Raw genomic sequence first — 26,360 nt, 5'->3', positions numbered from 1 at the left:
CAAATTAGCCAGTGTAACAGCAAACTGCATACGCATCGCGCGGTTCTACGTAACAATAAGTTTGATCTGGACAAACACCAAAACTGGCACCAAGTCCACAATACAACTGTTTGAAGTCAGTACCTATTATTGGTAGATTTATTTGACAGGCGTCCTGAATAGCATGTAGGCTTGCGGCTGTAAACAAAAGATCAAATAGGTTAGATTATTCAAGTTCAACAAAATATTAAAATGGAATGATCCCGGGGTTTAAAGCATGTGCTTTCCACAATAAGGTCTGTTAGTGATTCAAGTGGGTTGGGTTTGATTCCCCGCTCGTATGTGTCAAGGGGTAGGATCGCTACCCAACCTCGTGGGTGAAATATGCAATCGTATTATTAGAATGAAATTGAACCATGTGTTAGTTCCTAAATGACCTAGTTTGTGTCGAGTGGACGTTAAATTCTCTCTCTCTTAAAATAGAATACTGTATACGTACAAACACATTTTGCAACAGGTGGACAAGACTTTTTAATACAGGCAACCTTCATAAGACGGCAAGTTTTTCCGGGAGAACATTCTGTAGTCTGTGAAGAGACAATACTGTATTATTGTGTGATATAACAGATGTTTAGATTTTAGTATCCCGATAGTAATCTCAGGAGGTTTTAATTGTTCGTGCGTGTAAATGTATTTAAAGGTTAGCCTAGAGATAGATAAGCCCATTCAAATGCTTACTTTTGACATAGTATACGTGTAAAAAGACTCGAGAATTGAACGAAATAAAGCTCAACTATCCAATTTTAACGGCACTATCCCCACATGTAGCCACCTCTCTAGTGTTTGTACTATCCAAAACAAAGTAAAGAAATATCACACGTTTATTGGGGAAACATCTTTTCTTTCTGAATTCCACTAATGTTAGATTTAGCACTAACAACATGATACTACTCTAAATGATTCTATCGATAATACATCTCATTATTAAAGCCACCTGTAGATTTCGTCAAGGTCACGAGATCTGAACAGGGCTAGCGCAAACCCCAACCTTAACCCCAGCCCTAAGCGACAATTTCGTCAACAACCAAATGACGTAACCCTATTTACATCTCGCGATCTTGACGAAATCTGCAGGTGGTCTTAATATTTAGACCCGACCCTCTACAGTTGGTGGCGGATCAGCTTGTGGATGTTGAATACCACCTCCCGCATACAACCAGTGAATACACCTCAATTTAACCCTTCGACAGTACCAGTGAAATTAAACTTCGTATCAGAAAAACTAGATAAACTCAGATTCAAATTGGTCAAATACGTGTACAGATATTCTGAATACAAAAGAATTAAATAGAAGAAACCCCAGAATTACTGCTGCGTATTTGAAATAATGGCAAGATTCTTACCTCACACGGATCGCCAGCTTCTGTACAAAGTGCACTGATGCACAGACACTGAAAAATAAAATGTTAATTAGGATTAACAATGTACACAGTGCTCACTTTAAAGAGTTCACGGATGAGCCGATGATCCAGTTCGCAAACACCGGAGTATACACATGGATGAATGAATGAATGAATGAAATGTGATTTTATAGCACGTCAGCTCCAACCGGGCTATATTGCGCCAAACATATGATGAAAATATTCGAGACAAAATGAAATGGGGTTTAACGTCCTACTGTTCTGCTCCTATACTGGGCTAATGAAGACGGGCATACGCCATACAGTGTGCTATGAGAGAAATTTTGTCCGGGCAGCGGCACTATCGCCTACTATTATATCGAATTCCAACAGCCAAGGGATCTTTACGTGCATTCCAATGTATACAAGGGACCTCGGTTTTTCGTCTCATCCGAAGGACTAGACAGCTGTCCTTGTCAGACCATCCGTTCTGCACCACTGACAAGGGGAAACCACGTCGGAAAATATTCGAGACAAAATAAAAGAAATTACAGAAATATATGAGTATACACAATAACTGCCCCCTCCCCCTAAAGATCATTTAAGCGACGGTAAATTATTTTCAGTCAATAATGAACCACCTGTTAATTACAATAGTTTTTAAGGTATGAATTAAATCCAAAATATTCTTATTACTTACCAATATAGTATATACTAGATATTTCATTTTCTTGAGCTTTGAAGAGTTAATGTGTGCAATACAGGACAGCAGAACTGATAAGAGTAAAAACTTTTAAAGGTTCTATTATATAGACAGAGATAACGCTGATGTAGGTGGTCTTAAAAATTGTAGATATCAGATATTTTTATGAACTACAGTTTTAAGTAATTTAAGAAACGTCGGGTAACAGAGTACTTTCGAGTGGGTAAAATAATCAGATTTTTAAAATCTACTATCCAAATGATTTTAGAAAGGGTTCATTCAGATTCTCAGTGAGACTTTAACGGTACTTTAATATTTCAAAACTATTTCCAGAACGACAGGTCAGGCAGACAGATGAGATAAAATGAAATGAAATGGGGTTTAATGTCCTACTGGTCTACTCCGATCTGGGCTAATGATAATAGGCAGGACAGAAAGGTGTTGATTTTGGTCTTGAGTGAATACGTGTTCGATCCCTGCATTGACTGAAAAAGTTCATCGGGATTTTCCGACGTGTGTAGGACTAGTAGGAGGGAGGGCTGTTCTGCCCCGACTGGGCTAATGAAGACGGGCGTATGCCATATTTGCTACTATAAGGGCAATTTTGCCCGCACAGCGGCCCTACAGTCTACTCTTCTATCGAATTCCAACTGTCAATATACGGCCACATTATGAATGTGGACGTATAAAAAAAGCCAATCAATGTACAAGAGCAAGAATGACTCCACGTCCATCCCAGTCTACAGGGCCCATCCCAGTCTACAGGGCCCATCCCAGTCTACAGGGCCCATCCCTTGCAGTCTACAGGAAGTTTACTAGTTTGTGTCGAGTGGACGTTAAACCCCATTTCTGTCTTTCTCGCGCCTTGACTGTCCACTGGATGAACTTCTATGGGCATATCACCTTCTTCATTGTTTTGTTCGATTCTCTTTAATGTCTTAGTGTACGTATATGATATAATTATGACTGTTAAATCCATTTTGACCTTTTTTCAAGTCTTACTTATATAAGATTTGAGCCTAAAATCTTTCATTGTTCATCCTATGTGCTTCATCTAGAATCTGTATACAAGATGGCACCCTAGCTGAGCTGCACATGAAATATCTCTCTGAGTTTCAGGATAATATCTCATGAAGTGCATTAAGTTTTAAAGTTTTACTTGGCAGGCTGTTGTGTAACACTATATGGATTAGTTTGTGCAAATTGTGTAATTGGGACGTTTTGTGTTGGGTATATTGAGGAACAATGCATTATGATAAACCATAATGTGCAAATTCCATAAAGATTATAAAATATGTATCCTCCGATGGCTATCGTCAACACATTCAGCATACCACCCACAAATCAGACCACACCCTGATCTAGAATCTTACCTTGGAGACATGTACTATCATTGAAAGTGTATCAGTTCACAATATTCAATATCAGATTATCATCTTACTGTTTATATGGAATTTTGAAAAACTACGATTGCAGTAAGCAACCATATCATTTAGAAGAGAGAGAGAGAGAGAGAGAGAGAGAGAGATAGTTGTTGTTTAACGTCCACTTGACACATACTAGGTCAATTCGGGACTAACATATGGTTTAATTTTTTATTTCAAGACTTCGCTTGGACAGGCGACCCTACTCCTTGTCACGTACAACCGAGAATTCGAAACCACGCCAGTTGACTCAATGACAGGCTTTATGATACAGCGCGCACGTGCTAACCATTCGCCCCCCCCCCCCATTATCATTTAGGAGGATTATTCTATAGATAAAGCTTTCTGGAATGACCTCAGCTCTTCAGATCTGTTGTGCAATACATAAACTGTATGCCAACATCACTCGCGAGGTTCTTGAAATTTTCAAGTCTTACGTCCAGGAATGTCAGAAGAAGTACACGCTCCCAAGGACTAAGAGTGTGGTGGTACGTCCCATTCTCACAGAGGAATTCGCCTCGCGCGGACAAATTTATCTTATTGATATGGTCTATAAAGACCACCCGACCAAGTTCGTTATTCTACGAGCATTAACGCATCAAAGCGTGCTACTGGGGTTGCCCATCATCTTCTGGATATTTTTCGTCTTGTTGGTGCTCCATCTATCCTCAAGAGTGACAGGGGCCGTGGTGATCCACGTAATATTCTGGGAATAATCATCGTCCGCGACGAGAATGCGATCTACACTACTTGTGTTAAAGCAGGGATTCTAAAAGGGAAGTTTTCACACAATCGGTTTGATTTGTGTTCGCAACATTTACTTGTTGACTCGGATGTAGACCGTACAGTGTTGTAGTGTATATTTTCATATAATTTGCATACGTATTTAATTAATAAGATTTAAATTGCGTATTTTATTATAAAACTAAAGTAACATTTCTTTGCAGACGTTGATATATATAAGAATATTGAGACACTAGAAGAGTTCTGTATTGTATGTCGTTTTAGATTGGTTTTAAGTATAATTAATGGTGACGCGTAAGACATTTCAAACAATACAGTGGGATTAACTAGAGGCAATATAAATACTCAATATGACACTTGAATGATTGAGTTAGGCAAGATTGGTTTTTAACCAATCAATGACCAAGGCTCTAGTTTTCTCTGGATGTTTTAAACATCCACCAATCCAATTACTAGAAAATAACTAGGCGTGTTATTCGGAAATTCAAGCCTTTATTCGCGGACAATCGTCTAGTCGTCACTTGAATGAATTATACTTTTAACTACAATATCGGAACTCTAATTTCTATTCAAAGGGTACGGAATCGCACGTTTATAATAGAATCCAGCTGTGATGGACGTCAAAGGTCGCACGCGGAGATTGATGTACATGTTGATAAACTTTATGAAGAGTTAGACGTACAACAGTTTCCGAGTTAAAATCCACTGAAAAAAATTGGGCAGGGGATAATACGAGAATTTAATTAGGCTTCGATATTTGTAATAAATAGTTAGCGATTAACATCGTCTTGTGTATGCAATGAATTCTCCTTCGACTTCGCTCTAGTTGCTAGGTAAGTCACGCGACACAAACATGACCTCTTTTGATCGATTGTTTTTATAGTAAGGGTATTCCTTGGCAATTGCAATATTTTGAGAAGGATTTGAAGCAGAATTGTTTGAATATGTTTTTAGTCTAAATATATAGTTTTAATATGTTTTTAGTCTAAATATATCATCAAATCACAGGTTTTTTTTTGAATAAATATAGCCGAAGAACCAACTGCAACAAAAGAAATTGTTTAATTATTCCAGATGGTCGAGCGTGGTATGGGAGTGCCGTTGACTTGAGCAATAAGTGAGAAATAAATCAGAGGATGCTCCCATGAATGGGCGTGCTGGAGTGAGGTATCTAATAGGGACATTTTTGACACGCGAACCGTTGATCCTTGGGACAATTTCTGAAGGGAATAGAGGAATTCGTGTTTACATGGTGACGGCAAACGTCATTGACTTTACAGTAATAAAGTGAGAAGTACATCAGAGGATGCTCCCATATATGGAATGGATGTGCTGGATTGAGATATTTAATGGGGAATTTGTTTTACACGCGAACAGTTGATCCAGGGGACAATTTCTGAAGTGAATAGAAGAAGGCGTGTTTACATGTGGACGGTAAACGCCATTGACTTTAGCAATAAAATGAGAAGTCGTCAAAGGAAATTCCCATGAATGGATGTGCTGGAGTGGGAATATATTTTTAAACGCGACCAGTTGATCCAGGGGACAATTTCTGAAGCGAATGAAGGAAATCGTGTAATGACCGCCATATTTAGTAAGTTATTTATTTACTTTTGTCAGATTAGTAGTTTCTTGTAAATAAGATTTACTAGAATTGCCTGTAGTAACAATTTGCCAGTAGTAACAATGGGTGCTATAGGTGATCCCGTGGCAACTAGTATTTAATTGGTATTATTTTATATGTAAGTTTATATCAATGTATTCTTGTTTTCAGGTCTATAGGTGATGCCGTGGCAGCAGACGATACTCTGGTACATAGAGCTCCGGCATTCCGGAAGGGTGTGATGCTGGTGGAAAGCGGTGGCTATTCTTATACAAAGATTATGGCCAGGGGAGAAACAACCTACTGGTCATGCAGCGTGAGAAACTAACGATTAAAATGTGCAGCTACTGTCACGGAAAGGGGGGGGGGGCAACTATGAGCTTGGCCGTCACAGTCATATACACCCGTGTAAACCTGGCTTGCATCATACAAAAGGCCAAGGTTGATTTGTTTCGGTCGGCGTCGGCAATTGTGGAGGACGTGATGGCTGAGCACATTAATGACACCACCCCTTTGGCTGGATTGAAAAAGCCCGAAAACTTAGTGAGGACGGCAAACCGATGCAGACAAAAGATGAGACCTGCAGACCCTGTTGATTTAGAGTTTGTGGTATGTTTACGATGAAATTTTCAGTTACAATAATTTACATGAAATTTACAATTGCCATTTATTCATTTTTTCGGTTACAATAATTTATTCATTTTTTCGGTTACAATAATTTATTCATTTTTTCGGTTGCAATAATTTATTCATTTTTAGTTACAAGAAGAGGTTTTTCAGGCGGGATATCTGGGTGGGGAAATATAGACATATAATTTTTGCAACAGACAAACAGCTGGTTTTATTGAAAGAGACTAAAACATGGTATATGGATGCCACCTTCAAAGCCGTGAAAAAGCCATTCACTCAACTGTTTTCACTCCATGGGTTTGTCCGGTCAGGGGATGACATCAAGCAGTTACCTCTGCTGTACTGCTTGATGTCGAAACGTCGAACACGGGATTATACAAAGGTAAATTACTTACTTTACTAGTCAAACACTTACTTCATATAGTCAAATACTGAAATTAAAAAATGATATTAAATAATGATATTAAGTCATAAAATATTGATATTTTTGTCATATAAAGTCAAATACTGAAATTAAATATTAAGTCATATAAAATATTGATATTTTTGTCAAATAAAGTATGAAATATTGATATTTTTGTCATTTTAGGTGTTCGAGGCCATACGGGAAATGTCTGCCGATAACCTCAAGTTGAGATGTGCTGTGGTGGATTTTGAAAGGGGTGTGTGGGGTGGATTCCTCAGCGTATTTCCAGATATCCGTATTCGAGGCTGCAATTTCCACTGGTGCCAGGCCGTCTACAAAAAGGTGGTGGAACTCGGCTTAGAACGGGCTTATAAGGAAAAGGACGCTGTATATCGCATTATACGGAAGATCTTCGCACTCCCCTTTCTTCCGGCAGAGCACATCTCACCTGCGTTCTTAAAACTACAGGAAAAATATGCAACAACAGAATTACTGAGAGAATTGTTTTCGTACATTCAGAGGACATGGGTCGATTCCTGGGACGTCGAAAACTGGTGTGTATTTTTACAACCAATTAGAACTAACAACGACGTCGAGGGATGGCATCGCAGAATAAATCACAAGGCCGCGAGAAATAATCTTTAATTCTATCTACTCATCAAACTTTTACACGACGAATCGAAAACTGCAGAGCGACAACAAAGACTGGTATCGGAAAATAAATTAAAGCGGCGACAAAGGAAGAAATTTGAGACAATAGTAGGGAAAATCTTTAAAATATGGGAATTGTATGAACAGGGGGAAAAAAGTGTATCGGGGCTTTTAAAGGACGTGGGTCGTTTGGTTGCGGTGTAGAAATTCATTTGTGCATGGGGCTTGTTGTATACTCAGACAAATTAAAAACTTGACACTCGGGATTTTTGGGACTAGATTTTTAATATTTGGTTTAAGGCAACTATTTTAGTGTTATGTTGTGCACAGACGACCTTGACATCAACAGAAAGCAAGAATACGTCTCGCCGAAAGTCCTTGACATTGATAACGTTCGTGATGTCACAGTACAATCGGAATAAAGTGTTTAGTAACGGTTGTGACCTCCTCTAGCGTCTCGTACTGCCACACAACGTCTTCTCATGGATCTCAGAACATTAGTAAACACTACCCGAGGAAGACGTCACCACTGCACAGCAAAAGTATGTTGAAGGTCCTGCAACGTCAGTGGTGGATTCACTTGCTGACGAACACGTCGACCCAGTTCGTCCCAGATGTGTTCAATAGGATTAAGGTCGGGGCTAAGCGACGGCTAATCCAGGACTTGGACACCGGCATTTCTTAAAAAATTCTGGGTAGCAATTGCTGTATGGGGTCGAGCATTGTCTTGTTGAAACGTTAGTCCAGGCCCATGTCTCTGCATAAACGGAAGAAGAACAGGTTGCAAAATCTGATCCCTGTACTGGACAGCATTTAAGTTCCCTTGGACAACAACAAGAGGAGAACGCCCATGTGCACAAAAAGAACCCCAAACCATGACGCTGCCGCCACCAAATCGGTCAACATATCTGACGCATACTTGAGCGTAACGTTCACCTCGTCTGCGGTACACTCGGACCCTGCCATCGGCAAATCTCAAAGTGAATCGAGATTCGTCACTAAAGACAACCGAATTCCACTGTCTTTGAGTAAATCTTATGTGTCTTGTGGTCCATTATAGGGCCTCCAAGCTCGAAGACCAGCAGCCTGCAAGCGATTTCGAACAGTTTGTGCAGTTACCCTTCCACCAAACATCTCCCTACTTGTGGAGGTTGCAGTGACAAATCTGTTTCTAAGATGACGTAATCGTATTGCTTGCTCTTCCTGGAGTGATGTCACACGTGGCGCTCCCGCCCTTGGGCGGTCGGCAATAGTTCCAGTTTGAAGCACTCTCATTCTAAGATTAATTATTGTCTGGCGTGAACAATTAAAGGCTCTTGCAACAGTGACCACAGACTGACCAGCATAGAGCCTACCTATAGCACGTAGACGTTCTACATTTGAAAGGCGCGGCATTTCCTAACAAAGATGAAAATAACAATTTTAATTTGTTTTTTCAGTTCAAGTTACGTGTGCGGGTTCAGTTTAAGCAAACTTGCATCGATTGACCTCACGAGTTTGTGTTTACACGTGTTTTTCAGGTTTTTCATCTTTATATGCTCAAAATTCACGTGATCCACGTGACTTTACAATTTTATGAAATTAAAGGCCTCTTACTACTTACTATCGTTAGAAACACTTTAAAATTTATTTGACTTACCCGAAAAAAAAAATTGTTGAAATTCACCAGTGTCAAGTTTTTAATTTGGCTGAGTATATTAATGAACTTGTTATATTAATGAAATTGTTATTTATGGAATAAAATGATTTACTATGAAAAACTATACTAATTAAGAATACCTGATGTGTCCCGAAAGTAAACTAAGTCGTGTGGACCACTTAACCAGATTTTTTGCGGGACGACTTTGCTTGTGAACGACTTGACTGACATTTGTAACAATGTGTATATGGACAGGGTGCGATCAGTATGACATATTGGACCTTCTTCAAATTTTATAAGGAGTGGTCATATTGTGTTGTATATTATTGTTTTACTTAAACGTGTATATATATTAAAATATGAATATCATTATCAGTTCTTCAATTCCCTCCTTTTCTGTTGTGTATCGGGTTTACTTCTCCAGCTATCCAAATGAAAGGAAATGGGGTTTAACGTCCTACTCCTAACCTGGGCTAATGAAGACGGGCATACGCCATACAGTGTGCTATGAGGGAAATTTTGCCCGGGCAGCGGCGCTAAGGCCTACACTTATATCGAATTCCAACTGCCAATGGATCTTTTACGTGCACGCCAATGTGTACACGGGACCTCGGTTTTTCGTCCCATCCGAACGACTAGACAGCTGTCCTTGTCAGGCCCTCCTTCCTGCATCACTGAGAAGGGGAAACCACGCCGGAAAATCGGGATGAACTTTCTCGGCCACCCCAGCTATCCAGCCAACTCAACTCCGTTTCAAAAAAAAAAAAAATATTTTATTCTCTCTAAATGACCGTTTATTTTACAAAGACGGAAACAAAAACAGCCGACCCAAAATTACAAGTCGCCGCCCATAATAAAATATCGACATACAGGTACAAAGCAAAGGCCAGGAATACTGTGGCAGATTAACACTGTAAATATGTTAAAAATTAGAATCACATTGGGAGGAATGTGTAAAAACATTAAAATGTGTTACAAATCTAGAATAACATTGGGAATGTGTTAAAAAGGATACTGGATGTATATGTGCCCTATCTGGTATGTTAAAAACTATATTTTGATACATTTCCTGCTTAAAATTCTGGATGCAATTTTGCCCATTATTACTATACTTAAACACGAGTTTTCAGTCTGGAATAGTACTGGAATGTTTTAAACTGCAGTAGTCAAACCTGCAGTTGGTCCTTTTGGATTTATCAACAGCTTTCGATACTACTGACCACGGCAACCTACTGGATCGACTGTCATCAGATTATGGACTAACTGGATCCATTCTAAAATGGCTTTCATCCTATCTCACTGGACGATTTCAGTATGTTGAAGTTAACAACTCCTCATCAAGTCAAACTACAATTATGTGGTGTTCCCCAAGGATTCGTTTTGGGCCCGATAATCTTCACAATGTATACAAAGACGTTAGGTAAACTTATTCATGATCACAATCTGCTGTATCATTTTTATGATCATGGTGATTCTCAGCTCCTTGACAGCTTCAAGCCACTTCCGATCGATCAAAATGCCGTCATCAAGAATCTGGAAGGGTGTCTCGATAATGTCAAAAAATGGACGTCATCCAATATGCTTTAACCGAACAATGAAAAAAAAACAAAACGATTTTCTGCTCGATCGATCAATATTGGAAACGCCGAAATTCCTGTGTCTAGAACTGTAAGAAATTTCGGAATTCTCGTCTCAGTTTTGAAAACCATATGAACAACATCTGTTAAATATGTCATTACCATCTCCGAAGGATAGGGTTCATTCGTTATCTATTAACAGAAGACACTGCTGCAACCTTAGCTCGATCCTTCGTCCTGTCCAGAATAGACTATTGTAATTTGGTACTAACTGGTATTACAAACGAGCAGATTTCAATACTCCAAAGATTACAAAACCGCGCTGCTTACATTGCCACAAAGACTAAATCAAGACCAACCATCGCCCCAGCCGTAAAGAAATTACATTGGCTTCGTGTTCGAGAAAGGATCAACTTTAAAATCTTATGTTAACCTATCGATCGATAACATATCTGCACCAGGTTACCTTCAAAAACTAGTATCACTGTATCAACCTAAGCGACCAATAAGATCAGAAGGGAAACTTATTATTGGGTGTTCCCGACTATAATTTGAAATCTTTTGGATCCAGAACTTTTCGATACAGCCCATCAATTATTTGAAATTCACTTCCAGTAAATATCCGACAATGTGCATCTGTGTCAGTTTTTAATTCCAAAGTGAAAACTTGTTTTTTTAGTCGCTATCATTAACACTCCAAAGTGAGAACATTTTTCTAGCGCCTAGTGGATTGAATAGTGCGTGTGCGTGTGTTCAAAGCACTAACATTGTGAATATGATAAAACATTGTGAATCTGAAGAGTGTGTAAACCTTAATTTAGCGTTTACAGCGAAAAGGGTCACATATGAAGCTCAAGCACCAAGCAGGAATGTAATAAAATAAGCACTGGGTTTTAGTGAGAGAAACTCACCTGTTGGCACTGGGTTGAAATGTGGATAAGCGCTCTGTTGAAAGTGAGTAAAACACTGGGTTGAGGTGAGGAAAACACCTTATTAGCACATGATTGTGGATAAGAAAAATACCTTCGTGGAAGCTTAATTTTCATATTTGATATGGCTTCATCCTCACTTCATTATCATTTCTGCCTTTTTTATTTCATTGTAAATTTGAAGTGATTATTGAAGTGTCGTAGAAATGAACACTTCAGATATCAATTTACCATTTCGAACACGTCTCAGTCTAGTACCATCCATAGCGTCATCACTTCATTTGCGTAAGGGATTCCTCTTAGATTAGTGTGAAGTCGCAGTTATGCTTTTCCATATAAAGCCAACTTATCAAATATTGTTTATGTGCATCTGTATATAAAGCCTAAAAACTAATAGACATTCTAAAAATCTGAATAGCATTTGCATTTCCAGGACCACTTCCAATTACAATAAATACATGACATTAACCAAATATATTATAAAGTTTGTTGACCTCTTCCCTTTGGAGTGTAAGTAGGTCAGTGTCGTTTGCAGTGCGATCAAGCAATTTATATGCAGGTATATTTATTGAACTTTTGATATGTTAATTCACATAAATTAAAGATACATTATGTAAGTCTGATAAAAAGCTGACCATTATTGCTATAATAGTTCGTAAATAGATAATGTAAAATGGATAATTTGAAAATTTACTTCAAATTACTCTATTGCGATTGAAGATTTTAGCCTTTGAAGGTTAGACAAGACGTGTGTAATAATTTCAACCACCGTACTGGTTGTTCGAAGCTAAGTCTTGCTCCTTCATTTTTAGCTTAAATCAAAATATGGCTGAACTTTTCTAATCTATTTATTATCAGGAAATCCGATGCCATCGAGAGTTGATTATGGCCTGGATAAGTTAATTAATGTCTAATAAAAAATTTAGAAATCATTTCAGGCCTAAAGAAGGACCTGCAATAGGCAGATTTAGCTCTTGCATAATGTATGTTTACTGGGAGACATATTTTAATTGTAAATTACATTGTCTTAAAAACGACTACTTAATGTCAGCAACGTGATTTATTTGGTGTTAATATGTCTGTTGTAATTTTGTTTTCAGATGGGGAGCTCCATTATCTGATTATGGTTGAGAAATTGTTTCGCGGTTGAGTTTCGACAGATTGCAATGTGTATAAGCCAAGCGATACATCGCGATGTGGTGTTCATTAGAAAATATGTAATGTCTACTGACCTAAATGTCTTAAAGTTATTAAAATATTTACTTGTTACATTAAATGTTAAACAGCACAAGCATGTAAGAAAATATTAATTGTTTGTAAAATATAGTCCATGGTATTTAAGGACCAATTTGATAATTATTGCTATTTACAGATGGCAGTCATACTCTTTACAAGCCATCCTTATAACGGGTTGTTTGACCATTATTTCGACAAGGACAGCTGTCTAGTCCTTCGGATGAGACGAAAAACCGAGGTCCCGTGTATACATTGGAATGCACGTAAAAGATCCCTTGGCAGTTGGAATTCGATATAAGAGTAGGCGATAGTGCCGCTGCCCGGGCAAAATTTCCCTCATAGCACTCTGTATGGCGTATGCCCGTTTTCATTAGCCCAGCATAGGAGCAGAACAGTAGGACGTTAAACCCCATTTCATTTCATTTGACCATTATGTCATAGGTCAATGTAGAAGTGTTAAGAAATTTGGAACCAAACATTCGATAACCAGCGCCTACTACCCACAAACGCATTGGTTAGATGAAAGAAAGAAGAAACTTTTAAAGACAAGATTGGTAAACGAGGAGACCAACAACTGGGATGAGCTGTTAGACGAAATGACATTTTCAATGGGAATACTAAATCAAGCCTCAGGCAAATCCACACCTTATAGGTCTATATGTTATGGGTGTAGAAAGAACTAACCAGGGAAATATAATTAATTTTACCCCAGGCATTACACCAACGAAATGAAATGAAATGAAATGGGGTTTAACGTCCTACTGTTCTGCTCCTAACCTGGGCTAATGAAGACGGGCATACGCCATACAGTGTGCTATGAGGGAAATTTTGCCCGGACAGCGGCACTACGTCCTACTCTTATATCGAATTCCAACTGCCAAGGGATCTTTTACGTGCACGCAATGTGTACACGGGACCTCGGTTTTTCGTCCCATCCGAACGACTAGACAGCTTTCCTTGTCAGCCCCTCCGTCCTGCATCACTGACAAGGGAGAACCACGCCGGAAAATCTGGATGAACTTTCTCGGCCAATGCAGGGATCGAATACCCGATCTCCAGGCTAGCGAGCTAGCGTCTTACCAACATAGCCTTCTTTAAAATACTATCGCATTTGTTTCCTTTCAAGGCATTAGATAGCACACTGTAGATCTAGCACCGTGTACTTTAGGGCTTTTAAACTGAGAAAGTATACATACTTAACTTTCAAATTATCGTTTGATAAATGCTAAAAATCATTTGTTTATTCATTAGATGAACCGTTTAATTTTTCGAGAGGCGTGGATAAATCAACGCCCCGTTTATTTATCTACAGTGTTTAACTATTAGATGAACCGTTTAATTTCCCAAGAAGCATTTAGCCAATCTGTTAAATTTTAGGTTGATTGTTATTAGATTATTAACAAATTAAGCAGGTATTAGAAAAGGTAAAACATTATTTTAAAAAATGCATACCCATAGATGTTCGCCATAATATTATCAATTAACAAAACGGTAATTCCCACATTAACACAATAAGCTACACAATACATCAAAAATCGACAAATTACATAACAGGTAATCGCCGTTTTACTAACGGTGTGCTCGATTGTCTTTGCCGCAAACACCTCTTTAACAAAATCACATCTGTTCATTTCGGATTGAGATTATTGGATTCTTTAATAAATGTATAAACATGCTATTGCCAGACACTTCAATTGTCATCAGTCCACTATTGTAAGGTTGGTGGAACGTGTTCGAGTTACTGGATCAACACGTGACCGTCAACGTCCTGACCCACAACGCGTTACAACCCAGGCTCAAGACCGCTACATCCGGGTCACTCATCTGCGTGACAGATTCCCCCCAGCGACTCGAACAGGTGCAGCAGTCGTCGGAAGACAAGGACCAGTAAGACGTCGTCTAAGAGAAGTAGGACTCCGTGCACGACGACCTTATGTTGGAGCTATCCTCGGGGATCATCACCGTCAGCGGCGTTTGATATGGGCTTAAGGACATCATACATGGAGAAGAGTAGACTGGCAAAGTGTGCTCTTCAGTGATGAGAGTGGCTTTCATCTTTATCACGTGTGTGGAGACGTCTTGGGGAACGTCTTGCAGACTGCTGCGTCTTCGAAACGAATCGATAGGGGGGGGGGGGGAAGTGTAATGGTGTGGGGAGGCTTCACATTTCATCTTCGGACCGCCCTACATATTTGCAGGGGTCGCGTTAATGCTGTAGCCTAGCGTGATGATGTCTTGCAACCAATTGTTGTTCCGATGTTTCGAGCGCACCCACAACTTCAGCACTTCCATAGGGATAATGCACGTCCGCATACCGCCCTTTTTAGTATGGACTACCTGGCTGCTAACAACATCAATATCTTGTACTGGCCAGCCATGTCTCCGGACATGGCACCGATAGAACATGTCTGGGATGAGATTGGACGCCGTCTGTATCTGAGACCACAGATGCTTTAGAAGCTGCTCTTGTCCCAGGCCTTCTTTCAAACATTGGTAAATTCCATGCGACGTCGCTGCACACATGCGTAAAAGCCCGTGGAGGACACACGCGCTACTGACATCTGTGTCGCACTTATGGTTTTGACCCCTCTGACTTTGTACCGATGATTACAGATTAAACATTTGTAAAGTGTACAAATGTGTTGTTATTGATGTGTTCCCATTTGAATATTGTTCACAATAAGAAGCAAAATAAACAAGATATGTTTACAGGATCATTTTGTTATACGAAAAACTAAGTTTTCCATGGCGCTCAGTAAATCAGAAGTGGACATTGAAAATATAGTGGTTAGAAGAGAGGAAAGCGAAAGAATGATACATGACCATGTAAGTATTATAATATATTAGCAATATCATAATAGCCTTGATTTACACATAATCTGGTGGTCATATTATGAATGGATCGATGTTAAATGGGTGGGTATCTAGAATGATTATGTACAGATAGATGTTAAATGGATAGAAAGTTTAATGTTGTGTACCAGTAGACATGGTTCTGATATGTAGAGCTACTACAGAGTATCAGTGTGGCTCGGAACAAATAAAGCTGATTTCAAAACGAGGAAATGAAATGGGGTTTAACGTCCTACTATTCTGCTCCTTTATTGGGCTAATGAAGACGGGCATACACGATACAGTGTGCTATGAGGGCAGTTTTGCCCGGGCAGCAGCACTATGGCCTACTCTTACACCGAATTCCAACTACCAAGAAATCTTTTACATGCATGCAAATGAATACACGGGACCTTAGTTTTTCGTCCCATCCGAACAACTAGACAACTATCCTTGTCAGCCCTCCGTCGGGTACCTCTGACAAGGGTGAACAACGTTGAAAAATCCCGATGAACTCTCTCGGCCAATGAGGGATAAAACATCCAGATTTTGCGGCGTGGTTCCCACTTGTCAGTGATGCAGGACGGAGGGCCTGCCAAGGACAGCTTCTAGTCGTTCGGATGGGACGAAAAACCGAGGTCCCGTATACATATTGGCGTGTACGTAAAGAATCCCTTGACAGTTGGAATTGGATATAAGAGTAGGCCGTAGTGCCGCTGTCGGGGCAAAACTTCCCCCATAGCACACTTTCATTTCATTTCATTTTACTAAAACGCGTCTTATTTTCTAAAACCTGGCAATAAAATCTAAACATTAAATCAGAAAAACTAACCCAACTGCATTAATGAACCTGTTGTCAGTGTTTGCACATCATACGTTAAAATAAACATTTGGTGGCAAAAGTGAACGACGACGCACAACTAAGCACATCGTTGATGTCTGAACACCGCAATTGAAATTGGATATATGTCAACAAAATTGAACACCTTGGGTAATTGGACTACTTTTAATCAGCTTTTGGTGGGACGCTTATAATAGAATGGGAAATTAAACGGTAGTAAATTAGACGATTATTATCAAAATTAAACCGAATGCTTTTATCCGATTTTTCAAACGAAAATTTGATATTCAATGTGTATAAAAAAAAAATAACGCTGAATACGCTGGACTGAATAGTATCGGTTTCCCAGTGACCCCTGCTGAACATACTGAATTTTGTTGTAAATTTAAAAGCATTCGACTCCCCCCTGCTTGATAAACATACACCCTTTGTGAGAAAGTACTTTTTCGATCTAGCAGATTTAGGTACAATAATTAACGTTTTTTAAGCAAAACAAGAACGCAGGCAAGTCGAACGAAATGGCACCGGTCACTGCAGTGGGTATATCACCAGAAAGAAGGTCTCCGAAACAAGAGGCAAGCCCAAGTCTGAATACTGTGTCCACAGACCATTTGTTTACGCGAATTGTACTTATTCAGGTGTGACAAGGCAAGTCAAACTGATAAGTCGCTAATATTGGCGCATATCGAAACGTAACTTCCTGACCTGATTGTACGAAAAGATTATAACATTTTTAGCTTGTGGACCCTATAGAGAGGTCCAAATTTTTTATCCTATTTGAAAACCATTCAAATATATCACCAATACACCATAATGACGGTAATGTTCGAATTTCATGAAAATCGGAGCGAAATGGCCGCTCCCTGTAAACAGATAGTAGGTAATACCAAGGCTGTGAAACCTCGACTAGAGATCATCCGATTTTGACGAAACTTGAAATATAGGTTTATATCATAAAGATCTCGGTTCCTTATGTAGCGGGTCTTAACTTCATGGATTATGGCGTATCGTGCATGGTAACAGCTTGTTACTGTTCTAATTTCATTTTTGCTTGGTGTGCATACTGGCGCCTTACATTTTGTCGTGGATTTTCCGACGTGGTTTCCCCTTGTCAGTGGTGCAGAACGGAGGGTCTGACAAGGACAGCTGTCTAGTCCTTCGAATGAGACGAAAAACCGAGGTCCCGTGTATACATTGGAATGCACGTAAAATATCCCTTGGCTGTTGGAATTCGATATAAGAGTAGGCGATAGTGCCGCTGCCCGGGCAAAATTTCCCTCATAGCACACTGTATGGCGTATGCCCGTCTTCATTAGCCCAGTATAGGAGCAGAACAGTTGGACGTTAAACCCCACCATTTCATTTCATTTTGTCGTGACTTCTACTTGCACGTTGTTATAAGTTTTCTATAAGCACCATCAAAAACAAACAACAAAATTCTTTTTTTTATTTTTAAAACAATAATTTATCCGGTGTAACAACACACTGCATACATGTCAGTTGGGTGGACGGCGCAAGAGGTCCCGTCTGGGCATCGAACACGTGATGGTCCGCGTCCACAAAACAACTGTTTGCTGTCAGCGTTTATGACTGGTAGATTTATTTTACAAGCACCTTGAGTTGTAGGGATGGCGGAGTCTGCAAAACGAAAGTAGATCAAATAAGTGAAATGGGGTTTAACGTCCTACTATTCTGCCCCGACTGTGCTAATGGGGACGGGCATACGTCATACAGTGGGCTATGAGGGAAATATCGAATTTCAACTGCAAAGTGTTCTTTTACGTACACGCCAATATGTACATGAGACCTCGGCTTTTTGTCCCATCCGAACGACTATACTACGTTGTATGCTCTGTCTCGTATTCACCTCTCCAACATAAATGTGTATTTGTTAGCTCGTTGCCCTGGAGGTCTGAGTTATTAAACCAGTGTTGAAATCTTTTAGTGTCGGCATACCTTTTATCTTTTCATCGTTTACCGTGAAACAAAGTACTGCAGCTTTACGGTTGTGCTAATATTTTTTGGATATGTATATCCGACACAAACCGATTTCAATACTGCTTTAATAACATTATAAAGTACTTTTCGCACGTCTTGGGACTATTCATAAATAATGTCATTGCATAGATGGAGAGAGAAATGGGGTTTAACGTCCAGTCGACACAAACTAGGTCATTTCGGGACTAACATATGGTTTTAATTTTATTTCAATAATTCGCTTGCGCGTAGGGGTCTTTAGCAGTGGGAGGACCCGGAGTAAACCCACGAGGTTGGACAGGCGACCCTACTCCTTGTCACGTACCACCGGGGATTCCAACCCCCCCGCATAGAGATGGACGCCAGACTATTTTTATACATATTTACATAGTAACACTGTGGTTCTAATTGTCTAAAGTTACACTGTATACCTACCAACACATGTTGGTGATGGTGGACATGGGGATGTAAAGCAGGAAACCTCCATTAAACGACAAGTTTTTCCTGGAGAACATTTCATAGTCTGTAGAGTATATTTACAAAATGATATGTTAGTAAAGCTACAAATTAATTTATGGTTTTTTTTAAAGAAAATCAGAACTCAACTTTTCCTGACCCACGCTCAGAAAACGACTGACCGTGACAAATAGGCATCTTACTTATATTGATCGAGGGGGGGGGGGCGAATGGTTAGCACGTGCGCACTGTATCATACGGCCTGTCATTGAGTCAACTGGCGGGGTTTAGAATACCCCGGTTTTATGTGACAAGGAGTAGGGTCGCCTGTCCAACCTCGTGGGGTTTCTCCGGGTTCTCTAAAAGACCCAAGTTTCTAAATCAACGGTATCAGCTTACCAGTGTAATGAATAATTTTTTAATTAAATTGTTACTCAAATAGTTTCAGCCATGTTCATTCCTAAGTACAAATGCTGTCCTCTATCATTATTAGTCTAAGTGTCGATCATGGTCTGTTGTTTGTGCTGTAATAGGTGTTTTTCTGTAATGGCCTAGGTGGCTGTTGTTGAATTCGCTAAGAAATTCGTTGGATAGAATAGTAGTATTATATAGCACGTGTCATGCAGTGTTTGTTTACAATGGATGACAGTTACCTTCATAACGACACAGCCGGTGTGTCAGTTTGGTAACTAACCACGATTTTCACGATCTATCATGGTTAGTGCTAAATGATAATGCCAGCTCAATTTTTCGTCAAAGCTCACGAGATGTAAACGGACCTAGCCCCAATGCTTACCCAAACCCTATTTACATCTCAGTGACCTTGACAAAAATTGAGCTGGCCTTATTTTTTAGATTTAGCCAGCTATCAGATATTGAAAATACCGACTTTTATCGTTTAGTTTAAAATTAGATTATACAATGTTATTTTTAGCGTGTTTTCATTGGCCATATAAAGCATATTAAGAGAAGGAAAATAAAAAAAATATATAAAGAACCTGTAACAGTTCATTCAGATTTTCCGGCGTGGTTTCCCCTTGTCAGTGATGCAGGATAGGGGGCCTGACTAGGACAGCTGTCTAGTCGTTCGGATGGGACGAAAAACTGAGGTCCCGTGTACACATTGGCGTGCACGTAAAAAATCCCTTGGCAGTTGGAATTCGATATAAGAGTAGGTCGTAGCGCCGCTGCCCGGGCAAAATAACCTCATAGCACACTGTTTGGCGTATGCCCGTCTTCATTAGCCCAGGTTAGGAGCAGAATAGTAGGACGTTAAACCCCATTTCATTTCATTTCATTTACCTGTAACAAATGGCTTTATTTGATTTCCTCGAGGTCCACTCGACACTAACTAGGTCATTTCGGGACTAACACATGGTTCAATTTTATGTCAATAATTCGCTTGCGGGAGGAAATCAAATAAGGCCAGCTGTTACAGGTAAATGAAATGAAATGAAATGGGGTTTAACGTCCTACTGTTCTGCTCCTAACCTGGGCTAATGAAGACGGGCATACGCCGGGGAATCGAAACCCCGCCACTTAACTCAATGACAGGCGGTATGATACAGGCGCGCACGTGCTAACTATTCGGCCATCCAACCCCCTGTTAAAATACAAGATAATGAATTAAATATATAGAATCTTACCGCACATGGGTCGCTAGCTTCAGTATATAGTACACTGACGCACAGGCACTGCAAAAATAAATATCATAAATGAAATTTAATTCACCATGAAATGAAATAAGATTAGATTGGATATTCATTCATCATTTCGCGTTCCTATCTCTGGGGCAAGTTACGACTACAAACCGATATGCGGCCAACCAAAAAACATATTTATTGATCTAAAATGTCAGAATAATTGATAAAAAAATTCTAGATCGTATATTGTACCGGGTCACCTCATCACTGTTATATCTATCCGATCTGACCTCAATTAGCAAGCACGTAGGTAGTATCAGCTATACTTGTTAAATCTACTGTTGGACATGATATTAGTGCACCGATGCCTGGCATCAATTAAATTTGCCTGTCCATGGGAAATATTCAGCTAAATATATAACTTTTTGGGTTAGAAAAATTGGCCTAATTAATGTTAAAGGAATCCGGCTTTAAAATAAAATATGGGATCAATTTTGGTTGGCTTTTAATTTGAGTGTCAATCAATGTACACAAAACTGCACCAAACTACCAAAAAACTTAAAGAATTCAAACCTCTTTGATTCGGGTCAAGATAGATTTGGTTACTTTATGCTTTTTAAGAGGAAGCAGTTTTATATACAAATTCCAGTTTCATTTTGTCGCTTACCGAGGAAATCAAATAAAGCCATTTGTTACAGGTAAATGAATTGAAATGAAATGAAATGGGGTTTAACGTCCCACTGTTCTGCTCCTAGCCTGGGCTAATGAAGACGGGCATACGCCATACAGTGTGCTATGAGGGCAATTTTGCCCGGATAGTGACACTACGGCCTACTCTTATATCGAATTCCAACTGCCAAGTGTACACGGCCTCGGTTTTTCTTCCCATCCGAACGACTAGACAGCTGTTTACATGGGTTTTAGCGATCTACTTTTGTGCACCAACTGGTACACAAAGTCGGCTAAATCACACCACATTATCTTTATCTTTTGACGTTCAAATGTTGTGTTATAGTGCAAAACAAATCAACCCATGGAATCTCGTAAATGCGGTTATTATAACTTTGTGATCTACATCAATGAAGTCTCTAGTCATTTTAACTACAATTCTGAAGACTTAGACATAAAATATACTTGCCATTAAGGTACATGCTAGAACTTTCATGTTGCTAACTCCTAAATTTTTAATCTGTATAGTTAGAGGTCAACTAGCGGAATAATCTTGTTTCGTCTGACGAACCATTTCAATGGTTTATACCGGTGTATGGAAACAACTTGGTGCCAATATTTGAAACATACGCAATTGACACTTTAAACATACATTATACAAGAGCAAAATCTGGCTATGGCAGGTCTTTCTTTAGGCCTGAAATGTTTTATAAACTATTAATTAGACATTTATTAATAAGAAAAGACCTTAATCAACTCTCGATGAAATCTTATGTGTTGGATTTTCACTGGATTTGAATCTGATGCTAACGCTCATTGATGATTAAATCCTAAAATGTTTTTATCGTACCGACTTAAAGTAGCTAAGTCTCTAACTCAATATCATCCAAAATCTTCGACATTGAAAATACGATTTATTTGTCAATTTAAATCAACATTGGTGTTGTGATCTTACCCGGAAAAGATGGCCTTCTGATATCCAATATTTAAGACAAAATAAACATTTTACAATTGGTACACGAATCGTGTACCATCATGCGTTTCAGCACTACTTGTAATAAAGGACTCGAAAAACGAGGCTAGGCATATTCCACAAGTCATGTCAAACAGTGACGCGATATTCTTATCTGGAGAGTATGTCCAATAAATACTATCGGCGTGGACTGGAATAACCAGACGCTAGAGATTGAAATTCGATTGAGAATACTGGCGTATTTCGCCGAACCTAACTGATTAGAAGTTACAGTAAAAACAGAAACGATTGAATGTAAATCAATTTATATACATTCATATTACATAATTGTATGCGTTGCGACCCATTTGTGTCAATTTCTAGGTCCCAAATATTAGCGACTTAGCTCCTTTAAGTAATGATAATCGAGGCTAGGTTTAAAATTCAATAGTTAATATCTCGGTTCAGAGTAGATCAATTTGACTGAAATTTTCAGCATATTCTCTTTACATTATCTAGATTTTAACTATTATAGTGGGACCTGCCAGCTCTTTATCTAATCTCCCATAATGTATCTTTAAAGAAAATGGTATAGGTTATGGTATTATTATAGTATATGTTAACTGTATACGTACCAACACATGTTGGTGATGGTGGACAGGGCGCTGTAAAACAGGCAACCTTCATCAAGCGACAGGTGTTTCCTAGAAAGCATTTTACATTCTGTAAGAAGAAATCATAAAAAGAAACTACTACTGTATATTACACAAAGAGAAAATAACTATAGAGTAATGCAGGGGGTGCTGTTTGAATGGCATTTAGTAATTGAACACATTAAAATAAACACAACAGTTTTATGGATAACAATTACTGTATTTCTATAAAGCTACGTTTCAACAATAATTCTCTTGTCGTTATCAAGCACATTTTAATACAGACAGAAGGAACGAATATACTATGTACAATCAAATGTCACTGTTCTCCTAATTTATGGTTTCATTGAATGTTTTGATTGTACATAGTATTTATATTTCGTTCCTTCTGTCTGTATTAGTATTATTTTAATGCAGGAGGTCGCATTACACAAGACCAAAACGTATTAGACAATCCGAGTTCATTTGTTACTACAGTAAGTGGTGTGGCAAATGCTCCATTGCTGAAAATATTGCGTCGCTGCTTTGTAAAACAACAGGCCCCAAGTTCACAAAGCATTCTCAGACTTAAGTTACGAATTTACTCAAAATTGTTTGCCGTATTTTAAATAAATTATAGCCCTTTATCAATCTTTTGTTCATCAATAAGAAACTATGTGTAAAGTTTTTTGTTTCTAGACCAAAGATATTTCTCATACCCAGTGATTGGAAGTTGGGTAAATTCTTGACTTAAGTCTGAGAATGCTTTGTGAACTCGGGGCCCGAGAAGCAGTGGGGCAATACCGATGGTGTCAACCTAATGTTAGTCCCGAAATGAACTGGTTTGTATCATGTGGACGTTAAGCCCCTCTCTCTCTCTCTCGCTCGCTCGCTCGCTCTCTCTCTCTCTCTCTCTCTCCTATATATTTGTTTTTATTTATGTATGTTTGGCGTATTATAGCCCCGTTGGAGCTCACGTGCCATATTATTTCATTTCATTACATTTCTAACTTTGTATGGTTTGTTAAATGTTGTCAAATGGTATAAACTATCTGTCTTTGCTATTTTTACAGATATATTTCTGTGAACCCTAATGGATTGTATTTTCATTTAACGTGGACATGTTATGATCACACTTTATGGAACAAATGAAGACACTTTCTATTGTGTGTGTGTTTGGGGGGGGGGGGGGGGTGGATGGCCGAATGGTTAGCCCGCGCGCGCTGTACCGTACGGTCTGTCATTGAGTCAACTGGCGGGATTTCGATTCCCCGGTTGTACGTGACAAGGAGTAGGTTCGCCTGTCCAACCTCGTGGGTTTTTTCAGGGTCCTCCGGTTTCCTCCCACTGCTAAAGACCCCTACGCGCAAGCGAATTATTGAATTAAAATTAAACCATATGTTAGTCCCGAAATGACCTAGTTTGTGTCGAGTGGACGTTAAACCCCTTTTCTTTCTCTCTTTCTCTTCTATTGTAGGAATTTTCCGAATTGCTGGAGCCGCGTGCTAATGCTAAATTTAGTCGATTTTTTTTCAGATAACGATGCACAATTTTAATTATTTATTTTTATAGTACGTTTGTATTAGTATTATTTGTCCCACTTTTCATATTCGTTTTAGTGTTCCATTTTACCTGTGTTCATTATAATAAAATATAGTAAAATCGGTTCTTAATGGGGAATTAAATTTAAATTCCAAACAAACTAGTACTTGAATGAATGAATGAATGAAATGGAGTTTAGAGGGAGATAGAGAGAGAAATGGGGTAATTTCGGGACTAACATATGGTTTTTAATTTTATTTCAATAATTCGCTTGCGCGTAGGGGTCTTTAGCAGGGGGAGGAAACCGGAGGACCCGGAGAAAACCCACGAGGTTGGAGAAATGGAGTTTAACGATTCTGCACCGACTTGGCTAATGGAGACGGGTATACGCCATGCAGTATGCTATGAAGGAAATTTTTCCTGGACAGCGGCGCTACGGTCGACTCTTATATCGCGAATTCCAACTGCCAAGGGTATCAATGCTGTGGGATTTGGATTTACTCTTCGCATTGCTATCGAATTGCAATTGGCAAGGTATCTTTTAGATGTACGTCAATGGGGTGTCGGTTTTCGTCCCATCCGAACGACTAGACACTGGTCCTCCGTCGAGTAACTTTCTCGGCCAATACCGTGACAACTGATAGTCCTACCCGTTGACATTTTGATAAGTAATTTTAATATCATGTGTCACATTCACACACATAGTACACCCAATCTCTTATTCACAAATATAAAATCGAACAAATGTCATAATCTCAAACTAGTGAAATTATTCTTTCCCAATTAGAGATACATATTCCCGTATTTCCCTCACACTTAAAAAAAAGGGTTTTTTTTTGATAAATTGTACATAGGCGCCCCACCGAAGAAAACCCAATCACCGATCAGAGCTGTTTTAAAGTCACATGATAACTGCCCCCTGGCCGTGATATATGTAAAGCTTTAATGAATGAAATGTGGTTTAATGGCGCGTCATATTGCGCCAAACATATTGCGATTCTTTCGAGACGAGCTAAATCATATCACAGAATTTTATATGCAGTCCTTCGTTAGTCTAATTGCCCATTCAGACGCTTATTTTTAAATAAGTTCATTCATAATCGCTGGGTTATTTTTAAGACAGCATCGTGTTGCGTTCACACGTACTATAAGCCAAACCAGTTTAACTATTCAGACCTCTTCGGTCGGAGGTTAGAGTTAACTACGTATGGGTAGCTTCATATTCTTTATTCGGTTCTCGCACGTTTTTGATAACATTGGCACTGTCTGACCCCGATATTTTCACAGGAATGTAACTTACTGCGCATGCCCAAAACAAGCTGGAGCCCGGGTTTTTCAACCAACCCTTTCAGACGATTAAGATGAACCAGTTTAAAATAAAAAGCCTTCTCGAAGACAGGTCGCGAGCTGGGTTTTTTAAACTGGTTTATTTGCCCAACATGTGCGTTCAGACGCTTAAGTTAAACTGGTTTAAAGATCCCCTGTTTTTTTTGCACCAGTTCAACTTAAGCGTCTGAACGGGCTATTATAAGGAGCGGTGCCAGGAATTTTTGCCAGATTCCTGAGACATTGTATCTTTTTGGTGGGGGATGGGGGGGGGGGGGTCAGTTATCATGTAACCAACCTATTGTATATGATTTTTAAACAGCTCTGATTGGTTTTACTGTCCAGATTGGGTAGAAATTATAATTGAATTGGTTTAATTTTTTATAACTAATAGAAGACCATCTATGATAAAGGATAAAGCACACGACTGCGACACTTTTCTCATACAAGGCGATGTTTTAAATACGTTTTTATGTAGCCGAAATAAAATGGAGTTTAACGTTCTATATACTTTTCTGCGCTAATTAAAACGGGAGAACGCCTGGATAGTGGCGCTAGGACCTACTCTT

The 26,360-nt window shown here is 39.1% G+C and overlaps 2 long non-coding RNA genes across 2 annotated transcripts; both read right to left on the bottom strand.

Moving 5' to 3' along the window:
• Positions 1-45: 45 nt before the first annotated feature.
• Positions 46-2,140, bottom strand: LOC126812185 (uncharacterized). The gene is made up of 4 exons (XR_007675854.2): positions 2,080-2,140; positions 1,383-1,430; positions 479-566; positions 46-177 (listed from the first exon to the last, which is right to left on the bottom strand). It is a non-coding gene; the product is annotated as an uncharacterized LOC126812185 (long non-coding RNA).
• Positions 2,141-18,096: 15,956 nt separating this feature from the next.
• LOC126812177 (uncharacterized) lies at positions 18,097-20,722 on the bottom strand. The gene is made up of 3 exons (XR_007675844.2): positions 20,674-20,722; positions 19,007-19,094; positions 18,097-18,232 (listed from the first exon to the last, which is right to left on the bottom strand). It is a non-coding gene; the product is annotated as an uncharacterized LOC126812177 (long non-coding RNA).
• Between the last annotated feature and the right edge of the window lie 5,638 nt (positions 20,723-26,360).

This window comes from Patella vulgata, chromosome 2 (genome assembly GCF_932274485.2).
Source record: "Patella vulgata chromosome 2, xgPatVulg1.2, whole genome shotgun sequence".
In the NCBI taxonomy this organism is placed as follows: Eukaryota; Metazoa; Mollusca; class Gastropoda; family Patellidae; genus Patella; species Patella vulgata.
Note: the sequence above shows the minus strand (reverse complement) of the source record. Positions and strands in the feature narration are given on the sequence as shown.